This window comes from Crocodylus siamensis, chromosome 5, assembly GCF_052110815.1.
Source record: "Crocodylus siamensis isolate JL-2025a chromosome 5, ASM5211081v1, whole genome shotgun sequence".
NCBI classification, from domain to species: Eukaryota; Metazoa; Chordata; order Crocodylia; family Crocodylidae; genus Crocodylus; species Crocodylus siamensis.
This window is the reverse complement of record NC_143399.1, coordinates 206,404,415-206,411,441: the sequence shown is the minus strand read 5'-3', so window position 1 is coordinate 206,411,441 and position 7,027 is coordinate 206,404,415. Positions and strand designations below refer to the sequence as shown.

The 7,027-nt window shown below is 51.7% G+C and overlaps 1 pseudogene across 1 annotated transcript; it reads right to left on the bottom strand.

The window, feature by feature from the left end:
• Positions 1 to 747: 747 nt before the first annotated feature.
• Positions 748 to 7,021, bottom strand: LOC149865240 (stonustoxin subunit alpha-like; annotated as a pseudogene). The gene is made up of 2 exons (XR_016442429.1): positions 2,822 to 7,021; positions 748 to 1,969 (listed from the first exon to the last, which is right to left on the bottom strand). The product of XR_016442429.1 is annotated as a stonustoxin subunit alpha-like (transcript).
• Positions 7,022 to 7,027: the final 6 nt, after the last annotated feature.

The following is a 7,027-nucleotide window of genomic DNA, read 5'->3' as shown; positions in this document are numbered from 1 at the left end:
ATTGTGGAGCCCAAAACTGGACGCAGTACTCCAGCTGCGGCCTCACCAAGGCCGAGTACAAGGGGAGAATGACGTCCCGGGATTTGCTCGAGAAGCATCTATGGATGCACGCCAGCATTTTGGTCGCTTTACTAGCCGCAGCATCGCATTGCAGGCTCATGTTCATCTTGTGGTCAATGATGACCCCCAAGTCTCTTTCTTCTGTAGTGCTAACCAACGTAGCACTGCCGAGCCTATAAGGGTGCTGCAGGTTTTTCCTCCCAAGGTGGAGAACCTTGCATTTTTCGGTGTTAAACACCATCAGGTTCTCGTCTGCCCATTTGCTGAGCTTGTCCAGGTCAGCCTGGATCACCCGCCTATCTTCTGGCGTGGATGCTTTGCCCCAAAGTTTGGTGTCATCGGCGAACTTGGCCAGTCCACTCCTGACTCCAATGTCCACATCGTTAATGAAGATGTTGAACAGGATGGGTCCCAGGACAGAGCCTTGAGGGACCCCACTGGTCACAGGGCACCACGAGTGACTGCCATCAATCACAAGCCTCTGGGTCCGACCACGGAGCCAGTTTCCCAGCCAGCGGATCGTGGTGGAGCCAAGGCCACAACTGGGCAGTTTGGCCAAGAGGTGATCATGGGATACCAGCTCAAAGGCGTTTCTGAAGTCAAGATATATGACATCAATCTCTTCTCCCTTGTCCAGGTGATAGGTCACCTGGTCATAGAAGGAAATGAGATTGGTCAAACAAGACCTACCCGCAACAAACCCGTGCTGGCTGTCCCTTAGGATGTTAGCCTGGGCCAGTCCCTCAAGGATGGCCTCCTTAATAAACTTTTCTAAGATCTTCCCCAAGACAGAAGTCAGGCTAATGGGCCTGTAGTTAGCCGGATCCACTCTCCTCCCTTTCTTGAAGATCGGCACCACATTGGCCTTCTTCCAGTCTTCGGGCACTACACCAGAGCGCCAGGAGCTCTCGAAGACCCATGCCAGGGGCTGGGCTATGACGCTCGCCAGCTCCTTGAGTACCCTGGGGTGCAGGTTGTCAGGGCCGGCTGACTCGAAGGTATCCAGCTTCTCAAGGTGTTCCTTCACGAGGTCAGCATTGATGGAGGGTAGGGGATGCCCCTCTGCTGTCATGCCTCGCAAGATCGGCAGTAGTTTGTCACATTCTGGGCAAATCTGGGCCAATAAAAGTTCGCCTGCAGCCGCTGGCGCATCTGTTCCCTGCCCACAGTAAATCGTGAGCCATGGAGAGCAATTGTTGTCTGTATTTATGAGGTACGATGATCTGGCGATGGGGTTCCCAGGTCTCGGCATGGTTCTTTGGCACCCACAACTGGTAGAGAAGTCCCTTATCCCAGACCACCTGCTCCCTCTTCTCTGGGGTAAACTCACTCTCCTGCTCCTGAGCCATCTGCCGGAGGTCCTCCAAGCTGGGGTCTGCCAGAGCCTCCTGCTTGAACTCCTCTCGCCCGGCTAAGCCATCAGCAGAGAGTTCAAGGGCTCCAGCAGGGAGTGCGCCTTCACCCTCAGGGACTTCACTGGACTCCTCCCTGGGAGTCTCACCTCCCTCTGCCACTGATAGACTAGACACCTCCCTGGGACTGTCACTTAACCCACCCTCAGGGTGTTAATTCCCTCAGAGACTGGTGTGCAATCACCCTCCACAGGGGCCTCTCCCCGGGTAGCCAATTGTGTGGCTGTCTCTTGGGGAGTTTCTAACCCCCACCCCGGCCTTTGTGCTCTGCAGACGAGTCACCGCATTGATGCGGCAGGGCTCTAGCTCTAGGGCCTGGTCCATCTCCCAGTGCCGGAGTTCTAGATCAATGATATCCCGTCCCCAGGATGGGGACCGGAGCCCCGTCCAGCACCCCCATTTCTATGCACATCACGCAGCCTCTCCACTCGATGGGCGGACGGGTTACCTGTACCTCAACTGGTGGAGAAGGGTAAGGGTCCTCCCCAGGATTATATCTGCAGGTGAAACAAGGTTGGTATTGATTAATGTCACACTAGACCCCGTGTCCAGTTCCCCAATAAGGGATCTCCCGTTTACTATTATCTTGGTCCTGTGGGCGGCTATCCCTTCCTCTGGGTTTGTGATCCTGTAGCAACAGGCACGCCCCTCAGAGGGGCTCGGGTCTCCCCCCTCACTGCGTACAGCTGTTGCATGTCTGACGGGCTTGGGTCTGTTGCTTAGCTTTGGGCAGTTGGGCCGGTTGGGCTTGATGTGGCCCGGCTCCCTGCAGTTATAGCACCTCCTCTTTTCTGAATTGCTTAGACAGGACTCGCCAAATAGGACAGAAAAACTTATAGGTGCATTACATCAGCATGCATCCAAGCACGTAACCCAGTCGTACATGTTCACCATTCACAGAACACATTCAGGCACGTACTGCTCTGTAGGAGCAGTGGCACTTGAGACATTAATGTGATTAATGAAGATGGCACATTTAGAATCTGTCGGAAAGGCACAGAAACCTTCATCCCGTCCATGCTTGCAATGAATAGTTGGATCAGGGCACACATCTGATCCTCATCTTGGCATAATTTGTAATATCAAGGCCAATCTGAATACGGAACCACAGGTACGCTGTGCATACAGGCACCTGCGTATTGCAGGAAGTTCTCGCTGGTGAGAAGTCCTTGACAAGCTGCTCTGAGCACTACATAAATGATTATCTCTGGATTTCACCTTCCCACTGTCCCTGTGACTCAGATCCACTAAGAGGATCCCTCTTATGTCCAGGGGAAATCTCAGTGGGCTTTTAACAAGAAGGCAGGCTGAGGTACATATTGGGCAGATGTATTTATGTTTGTTCCTACCTTTAATGTTGAGACAGGAAAATCCTGGCTGGGGGTGCGCAGACTCCCATCTGCGCACACAGCCAAGACACAGAACCTGTAGAGCATCTGGGGCCTCAGTCCCTCGATGGGCTCTTCTGCTCTTCTCTCCAGCCACGTGTGGTTTCCCTCAGGGTTTCTGCCTCCAGCTTCCACCTTGTACTCTCTTGCACTGACTCCCTCTCCAAGGACAGCTGGTGCCTCCCAGGTCAAGGCTATGGCACGCGACTCCACAGCAGATGCTACAGGCTTCCCAGGGGGGCTGGTTGGGAGCGTGTTGACCGCGCGGCTTGCATCACTGCTCACACTGAGCCCTGGTTTGCTCACTGCAGCGTATCAGAACTGGCACTCAGTGTTTGCACACAGCCCTGCTACTGTCCATGCATCTTGCTTGCTAGTCACATTCACTGCCATCCAGTCCTCCTGCCCCACCCTTCTGCACTCCACCTGATAACTGGTTATTGCAGCCTCTCCAAAGGCTGCTGGGGTAAACATGAGCTGCACACGGTCATGGCTGATCCCATCAATCAAGGGAAGGAGAGGCTTTGCCGGAGGCTCAGAGTTGGTGCTGACCAGCTCCCCATCCTCATACAGGTAAATGGAAGCTCCTGGGTTGTCCTCGTCGGGGACCGTGGCCACAATAAACTTGCCCTTTGCATTTGCTTTGTTGACACAGAAAAAGTCTGACGTGGATTTTGCAGATTTTCTGATGTTTCAGTTTCTCTCTTTGTCCTCAAAGCACAGTTTGGGGCTGGGACTTCTCCCCAGACATGACTGGCTGGGGCTGGATCATGATGTCTTCTTCATATACTGGGTCTGAAGCCAGAGCTTTAAATCTGACAAATAGGGCTTCTTGTCCTGATAACGACGTGAACGTGAAGGAGACATGACAAAGTCATATGTGTGGTTGAGCACTATTTCATCCAGTTTGTTTCTGGGAAGACACAACTTCCATATCCTTTAGGACAGAAAGGTAAGAAAATCACCAAGTTCATTTCTCATTCCTTGTTATCCAGAAATTCACAGAGTTGCTTCTGTACTGAATGGGGATTGGTTTTTGCAAGTTAAAACTATCCACCAGGGCCCCTGTACCTTTTCTCCCACGTCCACGGACGGAGGGCAAGAGTCCTGCCAGCTCTTTCTGGAAGATTTGTCTGTGCTGCTTGCACAGGTCTTGGAATTGCTGCAGTTTCCTCCCGATCTCAGGGAAGGTCGTGGCAATCCGGTTCTTCATCAGGTCATTGCAGCGCATGTTACTTCTGCCAGCTGCTCAAGGACAGCCTGGGCATCAAAGATCAGTGTAAGGCTGATCTCACGGACCAGCTTAGTGGCTTTGAAGTCCAACTTGGTTAGTGGGTACAGCCAGACTCTCACAGGCATGGCCTTTTCCCCGTTGTCACCCCAGCAGCTTGGGCTGAGCAGCATAAATTTTCATGGCATCCTGGTAAGTCACTGGATTGTTCTCAACAGCAAAATCACCGTAAAACCGTACAGCTGAATTTTTCAGACTTGGTGTTTCTCTTGGGTCACCCATTTTGAGAGACTCCGTTTCACATCTAAGGTCACCGTGGTATTTTGTTGAATCATAAGCCTGCAGGTTTCCCTGTATCGTCTTGCATGTTCTCAGATGAAGACACTTCCCGGTCAAACACCAAGAAGGCCTGAGCCCCGTACAGCACAGCGGTGACCACGTGGGTGGCCGTGCCTTCGTCAAATACATCAGGGTAGGAGACGTTTTGGCGACCGATATGCCTCATACGTCAGCCGCTTAAACTGGGTGGTGGTGGAGTACTGCAGAGTGACCCGGGCCTGATGTCTGGACGTCTTGGTATCATTTAAATATTCAGCTGATCCCTCCACATCCACCAGGCCAGAGAAGAAGACTGGCCTTCAGTGAAGCCGTGATATTGAGAGCAGAGGCCTTGGCATCAATGGTGTCAGATGCAACGATCTGAAATTCTGTCTTGGACTGTGGTTTTGCATCCATGACGTCTTTCGGAGTTTCTCCAGGTCCCATAGAGTGATGCCTAGAATATAGCAGATAAACCCATGATAAATGCTTGCGAGGGGAAATATCTTTAAAGTTAGAAAATCTCTTACATTTACAGAACATAAAGGCATAATGAACTGAATGTTACTGAACCAAATCTAATCAAGTAATGAATATGAATTAAAACCCACTAAATATGGTAGATGTCTAACATAAATATACAAAACAGAAGAGAATTCCAGGATAAAAATTATAATTGTAATTTTAGTATACTTGTTTCCCAGTGAAATACATGTGTAATGACATTTGTAAAAATGTTTCAGAAGTGCATGCTGCAAATCACACCCTCAGCAGTTAGGAATTGCCATAATTGCGGCCAGAGACATAGCAAGGCAGGTGCATGTGCAGGGCAGCTGCCAACACCCAGGGAACAACCAGTTCCTTTCATGCTGGTTACAATTTTGTGGTCAGTTGCCACTGCAGCGGTGGCTGATTTTGTACCTCCCACCCCGCATCCCACACTTTCGGGGTTAAAATATAAAACGTATGCTGGTAGAGGCACACAGGCAGCTAGAAATCTGAAGCAGGTATGCAATAAGAAGAAGTTTACGAACTCCTGCACTATGTCTTCTATTCTGCACATAGTTCCTGGTGCCCATCTAGACTCTTCCAACCTTGCATTAAGTACACAATCATATTTTCCTCATAGTCCTAGCAGCACCTGAACACTTCAAAAACAAATGAAGCCTTCCTCCCAACCTCCCCATGAGGTAAGGCTTGTATCTTCCTATTTTGCTGATGAAGAATTGAGACACAAAATAGTTAAGGACAAAATTTGAAAAAATGGCCACTTATTTTATGTCTCCAACTTCTGATGACAATGAAATGATTTTTTTTAAAAAAGAACTTGGCTGTTTGATTGCATTTTGTATTTTCACAGTGTGACCAGTATGGAATCATAGAGCCACAGAATCATAAAATCATAGCAAAGTAGGACTAGAACAGACCTCAACAGATGACCCAGTCCAGCAACTTGCTTAAGGCAGGATCATCCCTATGCAGAAAAAACATTCTAGACCAGTGGTTCTCAACCTTTTTTTTGCCAGATCCATTTGTAAACATCAATGGCCAGTTCCAACCCAGTGCCACTCACTCCCAACCTACTGCCGCCCTGCCCCCAGGCCCCAGTGTGCGGGGAAAGGGTTGGGTAGCCTTCCAGTTGATGGTGGAGGATGTGGGGCAGCATGAGCCTGCAGCCCACAATGCTGAAGCTCAGGGCCCCACGCCACGTGTGCAGATGCACTCAGAGCACCATGGCCATCAGCAGCAGGGCACAGTGGGTCAGGCAACCCTCAGTCCATGCAAACAGCTCGTCGTGCTGTGCCTGGGACACACACAGCAGGGGCACACTTGGGCCATGAGGCGGGATTGGCCTGGGGCACCTCCCCAGAGAGACCCTCTGTGGGAAGGGCGGGGTACAGGGAGCTCTGTATCCTAGCTGTTTGGGAGCCCCGTGCTCTAAGCCTGGGCACCATGGGCTTGGTGGCAGCAGAGGACAGGCTGGCCTGCAGGAGGAGGATGGGGGGGAGGGGGTGCAGTTGGGTTTGGAGACAAAGTGCTGTTGAAGAGAAGCTGGGTGACAGCGACCACGAGCTGATCACCTTCACCATCCGCTGTAAACCTGGCAAGTCAGTCAGCAACACGGAAGTCCTCGACTTCAGGAAAGCCGACGTTGGCAAGCTCAGGAGGCTGGTCAGGGAGGCTGTAGAGGACCACAACCCAAAGGAGAAGGGAGTTCAGGATGAGCGGCTGCTGCTCAGACAAGCGATCCTGGATGTGTAAGCAAAGTCTATCCTATCTCGGCACCAAAAGGCAGCAAAAGGGCACAGCAGCCCCCTTGGCTCTGCAGGGAAGTAGTGGACCTCCTGCATCTCAAAAGACAGACCTGCAAAGGATGGAGGCTGGAGCCACCACGAAAGAGGAATATTCTGCAGCAGGTGCTGCCAGGAACCTGGCCTGTCCAACCCTGGGACTGGGGCAGGGAGGCAGGCTGTCCATGGCCAGCACCCGCACCCAGAGGCACGCTGGCTCCTGGGGAGCAAGCAGGGATGGGGGCTTGCTGGGCCTAGGCCTGCCGGGCCAGCTTACCAAGGTCTATGAGCACCGGCGCATGCGTGATGCCAACCTGAGGAACAAGA